The sequence below is a fragment of the Callithrix jacchus genome, chromosome 5 (assembly GCF_049354715.1).
Source record: "Callithrix jacchus isolate 240 chromosome 5, calJac240_pri, whole genome shotgun sequence".
Classification (NCBI taxonomy): domain Eukaryota; kingdom Metazoa; phylum Chordata; class Mammalia; order Primates; family Cebidae; genus Callithrix; species Callithrix jacchus.
In genome coordinates, this window is record NC_133506.1 from 108,951,446 (window position 1) to 108,973,161 (window position 21,716).

Genomic DNA, 21,716 nt, shown 5'->3' on the forward strand with positions numbered 1-21,716 from the left:
AAGAAGGTTTTGCAGTAAAAGAGAGAGGCCAGAATCATTATGAGCAAGTCTCTCTGCCTTTTATTGAATGGCTCACCCCTCTAAAGATGAAAGATGATTTCTAAACTCAAGAGGGAATAGAAGCAGAAAAAAGCACCAGATTTGAAGATTTTGGGGATGGGAAGGCCATCATCCTCTTTCCACTCTACCTTTTGGCCTACTCAGTACTCAAACCCAGTGCCAAGTAGGCCAAAAGATAGAGTGGAAAGAGGACAAATTCCAGCACCCTGATCCTGTCATTTATTTTACTAGGTGATTACTGCAAGGGACTGAACTTCTCTAAACTTGTTCTTTCTTCTACAAAATGGGATTTAAAGAGCTAACACATGAAACTTGCTTATTTGGAATGGACAGGAATGACAGGCACATAATTAAGTCCATCTTTCCCCTCCCCACCACTTTCCCTTCCCCACCAGTGACTTCATCTCTGTTCATCTGTGAATGGGGATCAAACCTTCCCTGCCTGCTTCATAGCAGGGAACGGTAGGCATTCAAGAAATATGGGTTGGACAACAACAGAAGGAAAAGTACTAAGAAAACGCATGACACATACTCGGTAAATTAAATACTAATTATTATGAATTCTGCTACCCTTGATTTCTCAGACACCACCCTGAATCAACCCCTCTCCAGCCCATCAACTTCCAGTGGTTAAAGATGTTCCAGCAAAAATGATACGCAATCTCAATGCAGGCAGTGTCTCTATCTGCCTTAACCTAGGTAACTCCTGACCCTTCTAACGAACAACGGACTGTTGGACATTAGGAAGATCACTCTGTATGAGATAAAGCTGGCCATGCCTCAGAGGTAATATTTCTCTGCTGCACCAATATCCTAATATATCCGTGCTCTCCACATGCCAGGAACATATTTCTATAAATCCTCACATAAAAGAAAACTTTTATTTTCCAGAGGGATAAACAGAAGAGAAAAGGAAACAACGGTCGCAGCAAAAATATCACCAAACAGAATTCAGTCCGCCAGGAACTTTACTAAATGTGTAGTGTTACAGATGTTTTATAGCCATGATGTCTGTTCTATTTAAAACACTTGCACTAGGCCAACCAAACAATGAAAAAGAAAAAAGGAAAAGATATATTCCCCAATGCGTCCAACCCAGCTAACTGGTCTGGGCTGGCTGTTTATTGAGGCAAAGAGGCAACTGGGGACCTGTAGCTGTCAGCCAGAACATGGAGGGCTCATTTTATAGTTCACCCTGGAGGGCTGTCAAATCAGACGGTTGGCCCAGCAAATGGCGTGTGGCTCTCTCTAAAGGGCACTTCTGCCTGGAAGCCCAGAGTCTTCTAAGGGGAAATTGCCCTGCACCTGCCAAGCACTTAACAAAATCTGGTTCCCTTCCCTCAAGGAAGAAAAATCTGTACAGTTAAACCTAATTTGTCCAACAACACTTAATCATTCCCTCCACAAACATTTGTTAAGTGTCTCCTATGTACAAGGTACTGGGCTAGGGACTCATAGTCAAATCAGCTGCTGTCAGGATGCCCCTTGGAAGGCATGCTTCAGAAGGGAGAGCAGTCGTGGTCAACACACCCTCCAGAACCGAAGCTTCAGAAGGGAGGACCATGGTCAATGCACCCTCCAGAATAAAAGTGAAGGACTTGCATCTGTTTGGCGCACCCCTGTATTCCCAGCAGCTAAAAGAATGCCTGGCACACGGTAGGCATTCAATAAATATGGGTTGGACAAATGATGGATGAATGTTCCGGCCCTGAATTACTCTGTAGATCGTTCTAGGTTCCCGGACACCCTACTTGCCTCCTCTCTTTCCTCTCAGGTAATCCCAAACCCTCCTGGCTGCTAAGCTGGGCACAAGCCCTAAGAAAATAAAAGTCATTGTTCCTATGAAGAACAGCTGCCCAAGTTGTGTTCAGCAGCCACTGAGGACACAAGCACAAAGTGCCACAATCAGAAGATGCAGTTAGATGAAGTCAGACAAATCTTTCCCAGCTACTTGGACATACGTAGCTGGTGATTCAACACGGGCATCTTTATATATAAAAAAGACCACTGGTGACTCTTGATAAGAAATCAGTCAAAAGGTCAAGTAAAATAGGGAAGGGCCTGAAACCACCAGCATTCATAGATTCAAGGACAACTTCCGATGACTGTATCACCTACCCCAATCCATTCCAATCAACTGTTAATGAGCACCTAACAGGCACTGGGACCCCAAACTACAAGATTTCATTCTCTGCCCTCAAAGATCTCCCAGAGGCCCGATATACACCATGGCATGGGTGTGCAAAAGAGACAGAGGGAACTGTGATGAGCTCTGTCAGTAGAGTCAGGGCAGGCTTGAAAGAGGAGATGAAGCACTCCTCTCCCTGGCCACAGACCCTGTTCTACAAGCCTGCTTGGTCTGCCACCCTGTTCCTGCTGTTCACAGGCCCTATCTTCCCCAAACCTTCTCTGTGTCCCACAGTGGATCCAGGGCTGAACATGTTCAGACACAGGGACTGAGCCACCTGGGACATAGCAAAGTACTCATTCTGCACAAAGAGAGGCCCAGAAATAGACTAAAAGCCAGTGGTACAATTACCCAAAGGAGAGACCTGATCTTGCTAGACTTTTGCTTTCTCATTGGCTAGGGTTTTCAATGATGAGCAGGAGTTTTTGTGTTTTGAGATGGAGTTTTGCTCTTGTTGCCCAGGCTGGAGTGCAGTGGCACAATCTCGGCTCACTACAACCTCCACCTGCCAGGTTCAAGCGATTATCCTGCCTCAGCCTCCCAAGTAGCTGGGATTACAGGCATGTGCCACCATGCCTAATATTTTTGTATTTTTAGTAGAGATGGGGTTTCACCATGTTGGCCAGGCTGGTCTTGAATGAGCAGTTTCTCAGGAAGACAAGAGAGAAGGGTAGGCAGAGTCACAGCAGCATGGAATATCATTGCTTATTTCAGGCTCTAAACTTTTGGATTGCTAGAAATCAAGTGAAAAGGACGGTCTGAGGGGAGATGAGGATGGAGACATGAACAAGGGTTATATCACAAGGAGTCTTGCAGACCATCACAAAGAAGACTGGACTTCATCCTGTAGACAAAGAGTAACCACTCATTGATTTTAAGCTGGGGAATAACATGACCAGCTTTGTGTGTTAGATAGGTTATTCTGTAGAGGATGGATCTGAGAGGTTGAAAATAGAGCCTATAGGAACAGTTAGGAGCTTATCACAATCGTTCAAGATGAAGGGACCCTGAACTAAAGTAAGGATCATTTGCATAACAAAGAGGGAAAAGATTTAAGGGAGAGTAGGAGACAAAATTATCAGGACTGGGTAAATGGCCAAAGGCAGAAAGGAGGCAGAGGGAGGGGTCTTAAGTTTAGTGGGTTGCTGACGGTGGTGTCACCAGTTGAGATAGGGGATGCAGAAGTGGCAGGCTTGTAGAGGAAAGATAAATGTGTTCACTTTGAGTATGTTAAATTTTCAGTGTCTGTAGGGCAATCTGTGTATTTGCTCTGGAACTCAAGAGAAAGACCAGACTAAATTCACCAGCGTCTAGTGGTTACTGAAATTATGGGAGTGGATGCGACGATGAGGTAGAGTAAAAGCAAGGGCAAGAACAGTTTTAGGAGTTAGCCCAGCATCTTTTGGAAACTTAAAGCACCACCCACTGAACTAGGGGAGAAGCAAGAAAAACCACTTTGCCAACTGCAGCACATGGTCCCTTCGTCTCTATCCCTCCCCTTGAGTCTTAATGAGCATCTGACTACTTCAATCAACAAAGGACAGCAGAAGGGATGGTACATTAATTTCAATGCTGAGTCATAAAAAGATGCTGCAGCTTCCAGCTTGTTCACTTGGAGCCCCAAGCCACCAAGCAAGAAGTCCCACTCCTCTGAAGCTGCCATATTGTAAGGAAGCCCAACCACACAGACCACATGTAGGAGCTCTATTCTTTGAATCATCCTAGTTCAGAAGTCAGACATATGAGTGAACAAGCCTTCAGATAATTCCAGCCCCTTGCCATCATGTCTCCCATGATTTCAAGTCTTCCCAGCTGAGGTCCTAGACAGGGTGAAAAAGAAACCAGCTGTCCTTGCTATGTCCCATCCAAGTTTCTGACCTAAGATTCCATGAGCATAACAAAATGATTACCTGAAGCTGCCGAATTTGAGGGTAATTCGTTCCACAGCAACGATAACTAAAACCAGGAAGTCAGGCCATTTCAAATAGAAAGAAATGGTCAACAGTTTTCAGTATCACAAAGATGTTTAGTAGGATGAAGGGGTAGTTTTTAGTTTCACTGGGTCCAGATCTCAGCCATGTACTTCCCAAGATGGATCTGGGTGCTTGCTGTCTGTGTGCTGTAGTCTATGTGCAGCTATCGGCAAACTGAGCTGCCACGTGAGCAGTTCTCCCAGACTGGCCCATGGGTGCACTAAGCCATGGAGGGACTTAGCAGTCTCTGGTTGGTTGTGAGTATTCACTGGGGGTAAACCTCACTGCTGATGGCAACTGGCCTTTAAAGATTTATCCATAAATATGATAACCACCCCCAAGGCACACCACCATTAGCTTGCGGTGGTCAACTTTGCCTTTAGAAAGGTAGAAGCCTAAAAAGTCAGATTTTTTTCTGGGTAGAAATGATTTTTACTTTATACTCATTTTATTTTATTTTAGACAGAGTCTTACTTTGTTGCCTGAGCTGAAGTGCAGTGATGCAATCTTGGTTCACTGCAACCTTCACCTCCTGGGTTCAAGTGATTCTCCTTGCCTCAGCCTCCCGAGTAGCTGGAATTACAGGCACACGCCACCATGCCTGGCTAATTCTTATTTTGTATTTTTAGTGGAGATGGGGTTTCACCATATTGGTCAGGCTGGTCTCAAACTCCTGATCTCAGGTGATCCGCCCGCCTTGGCCTCCCAAAGTGCTGGGGTTACAGGCGTGAGCCACCACGCCCAGCCTATAAATGGTTTTTATATCTATTATTATTATTGTAAATGTCAGTAGTTCCAAACAGCCACCTTAAAAGAGGCTGATGGGCAATGTATTTTAAGAGGACTTTCTTGCTCTTGGCAAAGGGCGTCCCCCTCTTCCTAGGCAATATCTAAATTCTTAAAACTCAGGGCACATCTAAAACTATGATAATCTTACATTGTTGTCCTCCAAGTGGCATCTGTAGCTCAGGACAACTCATTTCCTGTCCAGCCATTAAGTCTCTGGGTCTCTGTCCTTGCTGGGAACATTCCCTGGCCACAGATCCTGTTCTACAAGCCTGCCTCATCTTCTACCCTGTTCCTGCTGTTCACAGGCCCTTTCCTTCCCAAACCTCCTCTGTGTCCCAAAGTGGATCCAGAGCAAACGAGCATGTTCAAACACAGGGACTGAGCCACCTGGGACACAGCAGAGTCTTCAGTCTACACAAACAGAGGCCTAGAAATAGACTAAGAGCCAGTGTTACAATTACCCAAAGGAGAGACCTGATCTTACTACCCTTTTGCTTTCTCAAAATCTCATCACAAGAAATTTGGCTTAGTTTTAACTGTCCTTTAAGCAACATGATTTCTAAGCAACTACTTGAAATGAATCCCTGTGGGGAGAACAGAAGTAATAACTGGGACCACTGTCTTCAGGGGTGGAGGAGCTAATATTTTAATCAGGGAGGCAGGACATCTGCAGAGACATCAAAAATTGTTCGCATCGTTTTCTAGCCCTTGGCTATCAGTTTCCCAGCTACCACTGAAGCTTCTCTTCCTTTTCTGTCTACCTCTATACTCCAGTCACGTGGCTCTGACCATTGCTCATACTTCCGCACCCCAGACCTTCATTCAAGCTGTCCCCTCACCCAGGAATATCCTCCCACCTGTCTTTACCTCTTATCATGATTCTCAGACTGATTCTCAGTCCAAATGTCTGTGCTCAAAGACCACTGTCTCCACTAGGCCTTCCTTGACCATTGAAAGCTTCACTTCTACCCACACCTCAGCACTCCCTAGACCTTCTCCCGGCTTCTCAACTTCTAACACACCCTATAATTGGCTTATTTCTCGTCTGTCCCCCTCCTACCAGAAAGTAAGCTTTGTGAGGTCAGGAATTTTGCCTGTTTTGTCCACAGATGTATTCCCAGTACCTGGGCCATTCCGTGACATCCAATAAATATTTGCTGAATGAATGAATGAATGACCATCCTAAAGCATCCCCTCCACACCTCTCAGTCACATACACAATTCTTTCCTCTCCACCTGCACAGGATGTAAACTACTCCTAACAGTGGTGTTTCCTTTCATTCGCTTCCTATTATCACTAAGTATTTACCCATTAGGTTTAAGTTCCTGAAAGCCGGAGACCAGGTCTTTTCATCTTTGCACCCCCCCAAAGCACTGGTGGTGCATCGAGTATATAGCCTATTGAATTTAACTTAAAAATCAAATCGAGTGGAAAACAGGCAAAGAATGCACAAGCTCACATGACTCTAACCTTTCTCAAGCCTTTCCTTGTGAGCAGAGCACAGTGCCAGGGCCTCTGATAATACAAAGATGAGCAAGATGCACACAGAACAGCACCAGCCACACGTGGCTACTGAAGTTAACCATGAAATGAATTAAAATGAAGTGCCATTACCGATTCAGCTCATGGTCACCCTAGCCACATTCCGTGTGCTCAGTGCCCACGTGCATCAGCATTCCCTCCATCACAGAAAGTTCTCGACAGCAGTGACACAGACAGTCTTGCCCTCAATATGCAACCTGCTATTGGGGCATACAGGACAACAACAAGAAGGACTGGGGGAACAATGAGATAACAGGTCCTAAAAGAACCAGCAGAGGCCAGAGGGCTGGGAGGAGGAAGGGTCACTGCCTGGGGGAGGGAAGAAAGCAGAAGAGGCTTCAAGGAAGGGGAGATATTTGAGATGACCCATTTTAAAATGGGTGGGTTTGGCCAGGCATGGTGGCTCACGCCTACAATCCCAGCACTCTGTGAGGCTGAGGCAGGCAGATCACTTGAATCCAGGAGTTCAAGATCAGCCTCAGCACCGTAGTGAAACCCCATCTCTACTAAAAATACAAAAATTAGCCAGGCATGGTGGTATACCTGTAGTCCCAGCTACTCGGGAGGCTGAAGTGGGGGGATCGTTTGCATTCAGGAGGTTGAGGCTGCAGTGAGCCATGATCGTGCCACTATATCCAGCCTGGGCAACAAAGTGAGACCCAGTCTCAAAATAAAAATAAAATTGTAAAGTAAATGGGTGTGGTTTTTCCAGCAAAAGAAAGGGAGGTCAGGCCAAGGAAGAGCCACTGGTGTGGGAGCTAGGGGTATGTGTGAGATGGGGTTGGGGGAGCCAGAATTCCAGGCCAGGACTGCTATAGACCCCCTGAGAACCTGGATGGGAGAGCAGAGACAACCCACCAGAGAGAAAGCCAAAGGGTAACTCAATGCCAAGATCTCCATGGGTAAACAGGGACATCAAGCAGCACACACAGAAGCAAGAGAAGGGACACAGCTGGCGGTGTCAGGTACAGGATTAGCCAATTAGTTTACCCTTGGTGGTAGGGGTAACAGATGTCCAAATTCAAAGCACCCAGGTGCTCATGAAAGCAGAATCCCCCTGCCCTCTTAGACTGTTAGTATCTAGAAGGCAAACCCACATCCACTTGGTTGTTTGGGGGTCGGGGGGAGCCGAAGGACTAACCGTTTAGGCCAGCCATTTCTTTCTTTCTTTTTTTTGAGATGGAGTCTCACTCTGTCACCCAGGCTGGAGTGCAGTGGTGCGATCTCTGCTCACTGCAACCTCGGCCTCCTAGGTTCAGGTGATTCTCCTGCCTCAGCTTCCCAAGTAGCTGGAACTACAGGTGCATACCGCCCCACCCAGCTAATTTTTTGGATTTTTAGTAGAGACGGGGTTTCACCATGTTTTCCAGGCTGGTCTTGAACCCCTGAGCTCAGGCAGTCCACCAGCCTTGGCCTCCCAGAGTGCAAAGATTACAGGTGTGAGCCACCACACCTTGCTGTAGGCCGGCACATTTCACCAAGGAAAAGTCTAAAACCACTTTGAATAAACCCCGCTTGCCCCCACTTCACTCTCCCTGTTAGAAAGCCAGAATGATGGAGGGGCCTTCAAGTTTCTGACTTGCTGACAAGCACTGCCCCTAACCAAAATGGAAGTCTGGGTGGCTCTGCCTCAGCAGCCGCTTAGAAACCCAGGGCACACACCGAGCTCAAGTTCAGCAGGCCTGCCTTCCACGGTCCCGCCCAGGCCGCCCGCTGCGGGCTAAACACTTGATTTATGCACACTCTGGGGGCTCAGCATGGACTGATTCCGGACGTGGAAGGAGGACTTAACCAGGTGCTTAAGATGCAGGGCACAGCCTGGTTAATGCTATTGTTGGTGGTGGCTCCACAAAGACTCAGGCACATTTCAGCAAACAGCTAATAGTAAGAGCGGGAAGAGGGGAGAGGTGGAAAAAGTCAACCTGACATTGGCTGGGGTTCATCCTCCTCCCAGCCCCGGCACGGGCACCTCTGTGACAACTTGCTTCTATCTCCAATTAGCCTGTTTTCAGCAGCCAATACCCAATATGCTGCTATTCAACAGCCTTTATCTAACATGCACATACTTCGCAGGAAAGAAAAAGGAAAAGAAAAAAAAAAAAAAGAAAGACAAGGAAAGAAAGGATTTCTAAAGTGGCCAGGCCAAAAAAACAAAGAGAAGTTGGGAGGGGTGGGGAGTCACCGTATTCAAGAACAAAGAAAACTCTGGAAACGCCTAGAAGAGCCCTGCCCGCCTCTTCCTATTCAACAATCAAGAGCTGACCGGGGGTGCTGGACACACAGCCACTGAGGAGGGTTAAGAGGGCGAGGGGCCACTCCAGGGACCCCACTTCTCTCCCCACAGTGCCCAGCAGGCCCCTTATCGCCAGCCTGCAGGACAGCAGGGGCCTCTGCCTGTTTCAAGAGGGGGCCGTGGTGAGAGGTAAAAGGGAGAAGCCAATCCGAGAAATAACTTCCTGACAGCCGACAGCTGACATTCTTAACTGAACACAGGATATGCCAAGAAAGTATCAGGCCTGGCTTTTCTCTCCCTGATAGATGACAAAGCAAAAAAAAAAAAGAAAGAAAGCAAAAAAACAACCGCAGCCACACACGTCTCATAAATCACGGCTTTTATTGAAGGCTTCGCCACATAACAGCAACAGTCAAATTGAATAAAGACACCCTTCCGTAAAGTACCAGTGAGAGACCACATCTCCCCCAGCCCAGGGTGGGCGGGAGGAAAACTTCAACCTTGACTCAGAGAAGGGATTGGGGAAAGCAGATCGAGTAGTAGAGACAGGTGGTGTCTCTACTGGAATAATTTTTCCAGATTATTCCCCAAACATGCGGACTCGGCAGCCAAGAGGAGTGGGGTGAGCCGAGGGCAGGGCCGCAGGAGATCACAACAAATGCATGAGGGAGGATGGCAGGGTTTTGTTCCTGAGGGGTCAGGGGTGGGTGAGTTTGACACAGGGATGGGGAGTGAAATAACAACTTCCAATGGGTCTGCAGAACACATGCAACAGAGCAAAAGCAAGATGGACCCAGGGTGGCGACCGATCCCCGTCAGAGGACTGCAGATGCCAGGCGCAGGCTGGTGGCTCACACATAAACCCAGCCACGTAGCACAGGCAGCATTTTGGGCCTACGTCGCTGTGAGAAGCATGCAGCTTCCACTCATTTACTGTCCCGCTCACTCCACATCTGGTGCAGAGTCAGTTTGGGGTAAGCCCTTCCTCATGAGTGGCTGGTTCACTCTGGAACCTTCTCTCCAGTGGACCACACTCAAAGCCTGGTATGCCAACACCCCAAAACGTGGCCAAACTAAGTAAGACATTAAGGAAATAAATAAGAAATGGGCCAGGCATGGTGGCTCACTCCCATAATCCCAGCATTTTGGGAGGCTGAGGCCAGAGTTTGAGATCAGCCTGGCCAAGATGGGGAAACCCTGCCTCTACTAAAAATACAAAAATTAGCCAGGCATGGAGGTACACACCTGTAATCCCAGCTACTTGGGAAGCTGAGGCAGGAGAATCGCTTGAACCCAGGAGGCAGAAGCTACAGTGAGCCAAGATTGTGCCATTGTACTCCAGCCTGGGAAGCGACAGAGGGAAATTCTGTCTCAAAAAAAAAAAAAAAAAGAATGCCCATAAGGACTTCACCTCTGAAGTGGGATGGAGTGAGCAGATGAGAGGTTCTATCTAGTTCTATCCTCCTTCTTGTCTGCTACTCATCAAAACAAAATTGTGTGTTTTTTTTTTAAAGTACTGAAGAGCAAGGGGAACAAGTAAATGCATGTCTTTCCAAATCCTGCCAATTGTAGAATCTAGATAAATATATTTAGGGTCAAATATATTTGAAGTCCTTGTCGTAAAGATGACAACTTCCATAGGGCAAGTCACTGCCAAGGTGAAGGTGCACGAACCTCTGAGCACAGGAGGCCCGCTTCCAAAAACCCTTGGACTGAACTGTGGAGAAGCCCTGCTCACCCAGGCACGGCCCCAGATTCCCTGCCCTTTCCCCAACACAGAATTCCAACTGTGTAGCCAGCCACAGTGATGCAACACAAGAGGTGATGCAACAGGGCACAAGGATATCTAAGGAAATGTTGGGAAGCAGTAGATGCCCTGATTCAAGTCAGAGTTAAAGAACAGCAACAAAAATTAGCCGGGCATGGTGGTGCACACCTGTAGTCCCAGCTACTGGGGAGGCTGAGGCAGGAGGATAGCTCAAACCCAGGAGATGGAGGTTGCAGTGAGCCAAGATCACACCACTGCATTCTACAACCTGGATGACAAAGTGAGACTTCCTCTCAAAAAAAAGAAAAGAAAAGAAAAGATTAGCAGACTCATACCTGAGGGAGGTCAGGCTTGGCTCATTCCCTCCTTCTGAACTGACTCTATCCCAAGTACCTTAAAAAAGGTATTATGTGTCAATGTAACACCCAGAATGACCATGTTCTTCCTCTTTCCTTGGATGGGGGTAGGAGGAGCCCAGGAAGAGGTGGGATCTTATTCACATGCAGGTTGTGGCAACAAATGTTGCCCAAAGGCAAAGAGCAGAAATTCTCGATTCCAGAAAGCAACTGAGATGCCACATTCTCCCCAAAGAGGAAGACGCAGTTTCTGAAAGGTTAAGGTTTAGCCCATCACCTGCTTATAAACAGAAAGCTCTTCAAAGAAGTGAGGAGGACCATGGTGGGCCTCAGAATTCTAATTTCTGCTGTCTAACTTTAGGAGAACAGAAAAATCACAACCGAAAACCCAGATCTCCAGTCAATCTAGAAGCTTCTCCATCTCCAGAACACGGGGTCATGAGAAGTCAGGGCCTCACATGCCACGCTTGACTCATTTGACTGGGTGCCTTTCAGGGACTCCCTACCTAGGAGAGAAGGGATTTGAGCGATGAAAACCAAGTCCAAGTGGACACCAGTTTGCACTGGAGGAGAGGGCAATGAACTGGATCCAGTCCTGGACGGGGTTCCCAGACCCGCTACCTGCTGGTTACTTGGCCCTGGGCAAGACATTTCATCCCTTTGAGCCTTAGTTTCCGCATCTAAGAAATGAGACAATATTTCCAAAGTATCGTATACGTTTTCCCCAGGGATCAAATCGGATTCTACGTGAATGTGCTCTGTCAACCTGAAAAGGCACTGGAGGTTTCAGTCTTGACAACCTGCCAAGCAACTCACCCATCGCCTGTTCAAACATGTGATTTTCCTATCTCAGACATCCTGTAACAGGGCCTGAGGGGAACTGGAGAGCAGGAACTCTAATCCCATGTTGGCGTCAATAGCCGATCACCTAAAGACAGAAATCTTCTCTCAGGAAGATAAGGGAACCCACATATCATCTAATTAAAGCAAGCAGCTGCACACAAGTTCAAAGGCGGGATGGGCTGACTCAGCCTGCCGTTCCTGGGCGGTCAGAGTGAGCATCAGCTAACGTGGCCTGGGGTGCCTTGGCTACGGGAACAGGCATCTAACTGTAAGGGCCACACGCATGAAAGGAGAAGGAAGAGGGCAGTGGAGTCTCACCATCCTTCACCTCTAAATTTACCTCCTATTTGTACTCAACACCACTCCCCATTCCCCCAAGTGGTTGTATCTCAGAGTCCCCCAAATAGGTTCACTCAGAGTGGCCTCTGTGACTCCACTCTTGCTGGGCAGGCCTTAAATCCACTGCCTGAAGTCATTATTGAATTCTTAAGTAGGAAGGTGTGATCATGTTACATCATCATTGCCTCTTCCTCCTCCTCGACTATTCCAAGAAGCTCTGGCTAGCTTCACAGCCCCGCTCCCCACCCCGTGAGCCCATGGTTTCCATGCTACCTGACATACAATCCTCCCTATTCCACCACCATTTCTACTGGCTCAGAAATTGTTTCCTGGCAAGGCTTCGCCCACCTGCATAGAAAGGTGAACGCGTCTGGAGACAGAACTGCATCTCTGCCCTCTTGAGTTTCCTCTCCTCGGCTCCTGGCTCTACACCATGAAGCAGAATGTTTTGCACACAGCCACTTGGGAAGCGCCACTGACCTACTTGACTAGCTGGAGGCCTGGGAAGGCTGCTGACCACCGCTTGCCAGAGGCTTAAATTTGCTGAGCACTATACTTGATGCCATCTCTCGCTCCATTTTTGACCCCTAAGTTCTCTCTTCCTTCTTCTCCCACAGTCTGATTTTCAATTGCTGGATGTTCGTGGCTAAGCCTCCCCATTTAGTAAAGATGCTACATTAACCCAGCCACATCCAAACTCAGAGCTGTGTGAACGCTAGGCACTTGGCCATCACACCAACAAGCTGGCAATAACCAGAAAGAGCAAATAAGAATGTTTCATCTGTAGGAGGAATGTTCAGGGGTGTCCCGAAGTCTCATGAGAGATGCTGAAGAGACGGAAACCAAGATGATCATTCCCACAGCAGGCAAGACTAGTGCTCTGGCTGCCGTCTTGCCTAAAGCACATCCCTAATGTCAGCTGTACATGGAATAAATGCTAAGTGGCTTCCTTGCTAGATCAAAGATAAGCATGTTTTTATTTTTATTTCTTTGTTTTTTTTGTTTTTGTTTTTGTTTTTTTTTTGAGATGGAGTTTCGCTCTTGTTACCCAGGCTGGAGTGCAATGGCACGATCTCAGCTCACTGCAATCTCCGCCTCCTGGGTTCAGGCAATTATCCTGCCTCAGCCTCCAGAGTAGCTGGGATTATAGGCATGCGCCACCATGCCCAGCTAATTTTTTGTATTTTTAGTAGAGACGGGGTTTCACCATGTTGACCAGGATGGTTTCGATCTCTTGACCTCGTGATCCACCTGCCTCGGCCTCCCAAAGTGCTGGGATTACAGGCTTGAGCCAACGCGCCCAGCTTCTCTGTTTATTTTTGACATGGAGTCTCATTTTGCTGCCCAGGCTGCAGTGCAGTGGCACAATCTCAGCTCACTGCAACCTCTGCCTCCTGGGTTCAAGTGATTCTCCTGCCTCAGCCTCACAAGTAGCTGGGACTACAGGCATGTGCCATCATGGCTGGTGAACTTCTGTATCATTAGTATAGACTGGATTTCAGTATGTTGGCCAGGCTTGTCTCAAACTCCTGACCTCAAGTGATCTTCCTGCCTTGGCCTCACAAAGTGCTGGTATTACATGTGTGAGCCACTGTGCCTGGCAATCATCTATTTAAATTTTGGATTTTGAGGGAAAATGTAGGGTTCCTTAATAGTATGAAGTAAATAAAACCAGGAAAAGGACAAGAAAAAATATTGAGGAAGTTAAAGTTTTAAGGACAAATATCAGGATACAAGTTCAAGGGCTAGAGAGGGAGCCTTCAATACTCAAGTTGGAAATGGATTTGAATTGAATTGAAGTCACATTAAGTATAAATTACCACATACCACTTATGCCTAGGGTTGCAAAAATGCAACATGACTTCAAATGCTGTATCTTAAAACAATACAATGTAGTGCTGCAACCTTATTGACGCTATGTTTCTGCATAGAGCTTCTGTCTTTGTCTGTCTTAAATTCTGTTTTCTACTTGTCTGGCTACTTTTGTTTTTTGCTTCTCTGCCAGTCTACCTGACATGGCCGTAACACAGAACTAGTCTATTTCCTACCATTTGATCTGTTTACTACTGTAGGCATGGTAATTTGGTCACCATCCTCCAGTCCAACCTCCTCCCCATAAACCCTTCTGTTATACAGGATCTGGAAAATGAAGGATTAATATTCTAGATTCCCTTGCAGCTAGGTATGAAAGGGAAAGTAGTATATTCTGTATTTTAACTGTTTCTCCTGGCAACATGGCCAGGGAGGGGTTTGGTCATTCTGCAGCAGCATCCTGTGTGAATAGCCATGGAGAACCTATTTTGCTGGAGATCACAGCAGGACAGTGGCAGCCATGGAGGCCTTTGGATGGGGACAGTGTGGCAGTGGTTCTGAACCTGGCAGCTATAGCATCATCTTCCCCATCTGGTAGGGACTTACAGATGACAGAAGCAGCAGTAGCTATATGAAGACCCAGATCTGCTGCATAACTCTGAGGGCTGTTCCCAAAAACACAACCTAGAGGTATCTATGTATCTCCTGATGATTTCTGAAAGCTTTTTCCCACCCTCGAACAAATTCCTTTCTGCTTAAACAAGATGGGAGTGGATTCAGTTCTCTGTAACTGAAACTAGACTAACACATGGCCTTTGTTCTTGTTTTTAAAAATAGATCAATATCTTCATTTAAAAAAAAAAGACATAAACTAGAACCTGAAATCTGGGTTTTGTTCCTAACTGGCTGATTGACCTGGGGCAAGGCAATTACTGTTTGTTGGGCCTCAGTTTTCTTATCTATAAAATGAGAGGGTGAAATTTGATCTCCCAGGAATCTAATATACCTAATATTTGGTAATTTGGTGGTTTTATGTTGTTGTTTTTTGTTTGTTTTTTTTGAGATGGAGTCTCATGTCACCCAAGCTAGAGTGCAGTGGCACAATCTCAGCTCACTGCAACCTCCGCCTCCTGGGGTTCAAGTATGCCTCAGCTTCCCAAGTAGCTGGGACTACAGGCACACACCACTCCACCCCCCAGCTAATTTTTGTATGTTTTGGTAGAGACAGATATGTCTCTACCACTATATTGGCTAGGCTGGTCTCGAACTCCTGACCTAAGGTTATCTACTCACCTTGGCTTCACAAAGTGCTCAGATTACAGGCGTAAGCCACTGTGCTGGGCCATAGTTGGTTAATTTTAAATCTAGATGTCCTTTACTTTCATAATTCTGAATTTATTTTTGCAATCAATTAATCAATACAACTGATGTCTCTTGGTAGGAAAAAAAAAACTGGCCTCCTTCTCATTGGGGTAGCAGATTTCAAATCACACTCAGAAACACCAGATTGCCAGGTGAGAAAACTTCGTTTTCAACTGGAGCTAGACATTTCCTTTGAAGAAACAGGTTTGCAGTGGTAGGAGGGGGTGAATAGGGACAATGAACAGTACACCCCTTTACAGTTTCTTTCAGAAAGCGGAACACTACTATTATATATATATATATATATATATATATATATTTTTTTTTTTTTTTTTTTTTTGACGGAGTTTCGCTGTTGTTACCCAGACTGGAGTGCAATGGCACGATCTCGGCTCACCGCAACCTCCACTTCCTGGGTTCAAGCAATTCTCCTGCCTCAGCCTCCGAAGTAGCTGGGACTACAGGTGCGCACCACCATGCCCAGCTAATTTTTGTATTTTTAGTAGAGACGGGGTTTCACCTTGTTGACTAGGATGGTCTTGATCTCTTGACTTCATGATCCACCCGCCTCGGCCTCCCTCATTTAATGAATTTTTTACATCAGAAAGTATTCATTGATAATAAACTGTATAACAAAAGAAACAGAAAATAGGCACAGCTTGTTTTCAAACTTCTGTTCATCTGTAACTCTTCCCTAAAAAATAAAATATATCAATATGTTGACCATGATTATTTCTGTGTGGTGAGAGCTCAGGTTTCATTTTATTTTTCCTACTTTTTGACATTTTCCAAATTTGCCACACTTACAAACCCAAGCAATAAAAAGACAGCAGGAATCTTCCTCCTTCTCTCCCCTCTTCCCACATTGGTGGTGGTGGTTTCTTGGAACGGTTACACTGAAAGTTCTGATTCAGAGGAAAACTATTTCCATCTTCAAACTTGGATAAATGTTAACCAAATAAGATACACAGGTGGGTAGGTCAGTGTGTTGAAGATAAGTAGATAAGTAAACAAATAAACCCAAAAGAGAGAGCTTTGCCAAACTACACTGAAGAGGGCTATTCAAAATAAGAAATTTAGTCCAAATTGATCCAAGAAACCCCAATCTTTTAAAAATTAAGCCTTCCCCTTCAGCACAAATAAAAATGTTTACCATAAACACATTTTTACAAAAACAGTAATTTTTTAAAATTAAGTTAATCTCTCAAATTTTTGATGAGGTTAGAAAATAGCACCATTCTCCTTATGTGGGGAGGGCAATATAAGATAAAAAATTAGGAATTATATTTAAGTATATATATAAAATAAATATTTCGTATTTTAAAGAAGAGTGTGTGTGTGTATATATAAAATCTCCTTCAAAATATCCATAGCCTTTGGCCCCAAAATTCCACTTCTAGGTATATATATATATAAAGGAAGTGATCAGAGATGTTGCTTAGGGGTTATGTACAAGGATAGTCCACAATGTTACTTATAATAATAATAATAATAAATCATTAACCAGCTAACTATTCAATAACAGGCTTTGGTCAAATAAAGTATAATCATAAGTCAAAATACCACGTAGACAAGAAAAACCACAGCATAAAAACAGTGAATGAGGAAAATATGATAAAGTTATAAAGGCAGGTTAGCGAATGATGTGTGTGTGAGGGGGGGTGGGGGGGTGGGGGTGGGGGGGTGTGGGGGTGTGTCTATATGTAATTTTTTGCCTTTTATTTTTTGCCATGGAAAAGGATAGGAAAAAATGTACCAAAATGTTCATAGCAGTTATCTCTGAATGGTAAATAGTGGGGTTGAGGGGATTTTTACTTAGTTCTTGCAGTTTTCCAAAATTTTCCCAAGTGTTTGTGATTGGAGGAGCATGGCTGAAGCAGTTACTAATGTTCTAAATAAACAAACTGCCCAAGTCTCTCCTTTCTGTAAATGTCCACATCGAAGTTAAAAACACTTTTATCACAGACCAATCTCATAACTTTACCCCATGAACTGGCTGAATGGAATAAACATTACATCCTTGCCGTGTTTTGTGGCTGGAGTGGTGTTTTATGCCGTTTTTTTAATTAAATTAATTTGAGTCACGAGCATTTGAGATGTGTCTATTTTACGGGACTGAAATTTACATTTATCTCCTTTTTAAAAGCCCATTTAGCAAATTAACAAGAAAACAGCAACACTCAGGGAAGAACTGAGCCTACTGCATGCGTCATATATAAAATAGCAACTATATAATTGACCTTACAGGATTCTCCTGCGGATCAAATCAGATTGTCTTGTAAGGAACTCTGGAAAAAATAAAATGCTATATAAGTCACAGTGAAATATGAACATTGTCATTTAAAGTCCAGCTGTTGGGTGACTTCAACACAGTGTTTCTTTACTCTAATGAGGCCATTCAGGTCTGAGCACCAGAGACCTGTGCCTCCTGACCCTCAGTGCAAAGCTGTGTGTGGCTGTATTGTAGGGCAACTCTCTGGGTAAAGGGTCCATAACTTTCTCAGCATGATCCCTGGGCCCAGACAGGTTAGAAACACAGCTCTCAGAGGTTAAATCCATCACCAGATGCAGAGGAGTGTTATCTAGTCATCAAAGCAGGTCTAGCAGGATGTCAACTTAAAACCTAACAGAAACATCTTGCAGTCAACTGGCCATCACTGAATATCCCAAGAGTCTCATTCCAGTCATAGGACTAACTCCTGTTAACACCCCCGGACCTGGTCTCTGGGCAGAAAAGAGAGACCAGGAGAGAGCAACATAAGAGAGCAACAGAGGAGCAGATGGGACAGCAGCCTCGGGTCAAATGCTGGCAGGCAAAAGGCCTTTCCAAGGGGCCCTTTCTTGCTACCAGGACTCTGTGATACGGCAAAACAGAAAGGCATTTCTTCTGTTTGGAAAGATACATGTAATCCTACTCTTTGCCGATTCACACTGTCCTTTTCCACAACCTAGCTGAATTGCGGAGGTTCTGCCTAAACATTTAAGATATTTTGATTAAAAACGTAAACAGCAGCAACAATCACAAGATCTTAGGCACCCGGGCAGGCCTGGGCAGGAAAGAGCACACAGATTCCCCTTCCGCTAACCTCAGCGTTCACGGATGTACCCAAACCAGTGGCTTGAAATTAACTCACTCAGTTAATCATTGAAACCCATGGGCTGGGCAAGTTTTAACATTTCAATGTTGGTTTACAATTAACCCAGCTACAGTGTTTTAAGGTGTTTGATTTTTAATTAGTCTATTGATTTGCCAGTCTGGTTAAGAATCTTTGATTCCTGTGCCCTTTATTCTATCTTCTATTCCTGTGAAGAAATGAAGCGTGGAGGATACTCTGGCTCTTTTCTCCTGGAAACCACCCCAGACGATGGCCCCTTCCTTCCCCAGGGACACAACACATGGAGTTAAGAACAGAAGGCATGAGGCCTGAACACTAGGATTCTGTGTGACCTTGGGCAAATTAAGGTAACTTCTCTGTGCCTCTGTTTCTTCATCTGTAAAATGGGATGATAGCTTTTACTCACAGAAACAGTGTGATCATTAAAAGATAGGACTCATAAAAAAAATCCTCCGATCAGCACCTAATGCATATGTGGGCCCTGGGCCCCTCTTTTTCCTTCCTTAGTGGTTCAGAAGCTTTATGAATTCTTAATCAGAACATGTATCTTCCTTTGCAAAACCAAGAGCAGCTGAGAAAGTGTATGCCTCATGGAATACTTTCTAGGAACAAAACCAGAATGAATTATTCATCAACAGGAGGGTCCCTTTCTCTGGCAGATTTAGGCATGTCTATTAAATAAGGTCTGTCCAACCTGCTTTATTCCCAGGAGAGCAAACAGGCTCAGAGACTCTAGACCCTTCCCAAGGTCACGCTGCTTAGAATCCAAGGTCCCTGAACTTCAACTGGCTGCCCCTCTCCTTATGCTGTGTTCTTGCCCCTTTCCCTACCACAGGTTGACAGATGGTGTAAAGAAGGAATGGCATGTGTCCCGTGACACCTGCTGCCGTTCTGACATAGCTGACAGGGTGGCATAACCCTGGCTTGCTGCAGGACAACTGTGATGTCACTCTCCACAAAAGAACCAAAAATGGTACAAAGAGCACCCTGTCATTCCCACCACCAGAGGTAAACAGTGCTACCAACCATCAGTGGAGCAAAACATGCCCGGGAACTAACTTCACCAGTATTTCCATAAGCCTCATCAAATAACTCTGAGATGCAGTCTATTTTGGAAATCCCTGGTAGAAAAAAATCCCGTGATGAGGCCAGGATGACCCTATTTCTGCTCCCACAGACTGGGGAAGAAAAGCTGACACACTGATATTTCCTGCTTGCTGTTCCTTCCTTCTAGAATGTTTTTTCCTTCCTTGTCTCTTTGGTAAACTTCTATTCATCCTTCAAAGCCCAGGTAAGAAAACCACTTGTCTTGAAAGCCTTCCCTGACATTCTCCTCTCCAGCTCACTCACAAGCACCTGTTATCTACCCCTAGACCTCTGCCTGTCTCGGTACCTAGCATATAACTTCAATTTGCCACTCATCTGCCTATATTTTAATTCTGCGGTTCTGAAAATTTTTGGTGTCATGACACCTTTACGCTCTTAAAGTGACAACCACCAAAGCGATTTGTGTGTTAGATCTCTCAATATTTATATTAGAAATTACAATTGAGACTTTGTTTTTCTTTCTTTCTTTTTTTCTTTTTTGGAGTCACCATCTCGTTCTGTCGTCCAGGCTGTAACACAGTGGCAAGATCTCGGCTCACTACAACGTCTGCCTCATAGGTTCAAGCGATTCTCTTGCATCAGCCTCCCGAGTGGCTGGGATTACAGGTGCCTGCCACCATGACCAGCTAATTTTTGTATTTTTAATAGAGACAGAGTTTCGGCATTTTGGCCAGGCTGCTCTCAAACTCCTGACCACAAGCGATCCTCAGCCTCCCAAAATGCTGGGATTACAGGTGTGAGCCACCACGTGCAGCCAAAATTGAGATATTTTTAAACACAGAAATACACATAGTCCATTAGCCAACTGAACTATGATGTCAATAGAGGTCATGTAGCCTGTGAAAAATTCTACTATATATTCATAAATGAGTAAGAATGAAAAAAACAAATTCTTAAAATTATTATTTTAAAAGCTTAATCACAGACTGTTTGAAAGGTTATCAGGAATGCCCAGGGGTCCCGAACCACAATTTGGGTACCACTGTTCTAGTTCATTCATTTGGCTGCTTGAGGACTGGGTCTATATCTTTTTTTTTTTGAAACAGAGTCTCACTCTATCACCCAGGCTGGAGTGCAGTGGCACAATCTCGGCTCACTACAACCTCCACCCCTCTGGTTCAAGGAATTCTCCTGCCTCAGCCTCCCAAGTAGCTAGGATTACAGGCACGTGCCACCACGCCCAGCTAATTTTTTTGTATTTTTAATAGAGACAGGGTTTCACCATGTTGGCCAGACTGGTCTCGAACTCTTGACCTCAGGCAATCCGCCCTCCTCAGCCTCCCAAGGTCTATATCTTACTATGTCTGTGAACTGCTTTTGAACACTACCTAAAACCCGGGAACCCTACAAAACCACCTGTGGCTCCCTATCACTGGAGGAGAACTTGCAGCACACTCCATCTGCTACCCAGGCCCCCAGAATGCCACAGAGCTGCGGGAGGGATGGCCTGGTGGGGGATGGTACCTCGCTGCACAGGCCCACACAATGGCAACTCCAACCCTGTCTCCCAGAGTGAAGCATCTCTGCAGATTAACTTCCACTTGGGGAATGAGCACTCATGACATTCATTTACAAAAGGCTCCTCCCAGGAGATTAAGAGTCCCTTGAAGGTAGGGATTTAAGATGCTCTGGTTTTCTTTCTACTGATCCCCCTTAACAAGCCTCCAGGGAGGGGCCCAGGAGCTGGGTCTGCTGTTCCTAAGTTACAGGAAAAGCCTGAGGCAGCTTTGAGGAAAGGGGCTGTTCCGGCCCAATGGGGCAGGCCATGGAAGCAAAGGCCTCTCTAAGGCCCAAGACTCTTCCTGAATCCTCAGCCAAGACAACAACATCACAGGGACCAACTGTACATTAACTGCTCACAACATACACCTCATTCCGTTCAGCTGAGATCCCCTCAAAAGGGAAGCAGATGGGAGACACTCCAGACCTCACCCATCCACTGAGTTAATATTCCACTCGTATCTCCTGATACAACTTAAAATTTGGAAAAAAAATTTAATCACAATTCAGAAAAACACACCCACGCATCTTGTTCACCAAGTGTGAAGCCATTCCCCTCATCGTAGCTTCGTCTGTGCTCTCCAGCAGATAGCGGAGGAGAAAGAAATGTCATTTTCATACCAAAATGCTGCCTCATTCTTCCCCTACAGGGCCCCTACCTGGGTGTGTGTTTGCAAGTCTAATTTAGATATCACTATTTGAATATACTTTCGAGCTTGGAAAACAA

The 21,716-nt window shown here is 45.4% G+C and overlaps 1 protein-coding gene across 19 annotated transcripts in view; it reads right to left on the reverse strand.

The window, feature by feature from the left end:
- MSI2 (musashi RNA binding protein 2) overlaps positions 1 to 21,716 on the reverse strand; it is a 431,033-nt gene that overhangs the window by 297,974 nt on the left and 111,343 nt on the right. The window contains exon 5 of one of the 19 annotated variants that reach the window (XM_078374118.1): positions 17,512 to 17,554. The exons of the other annotated variants lie outside the window; for them this stretch is intronic. The gene's annotated coding sequence lies outside the window, so the exon portion shown is untranslated. The remainder of the gene's footprint in view (positions 1 to 17,511; positions 17,555 to 21,716) is intronic. 19 annotated transcript variants of the gene reach the window in all.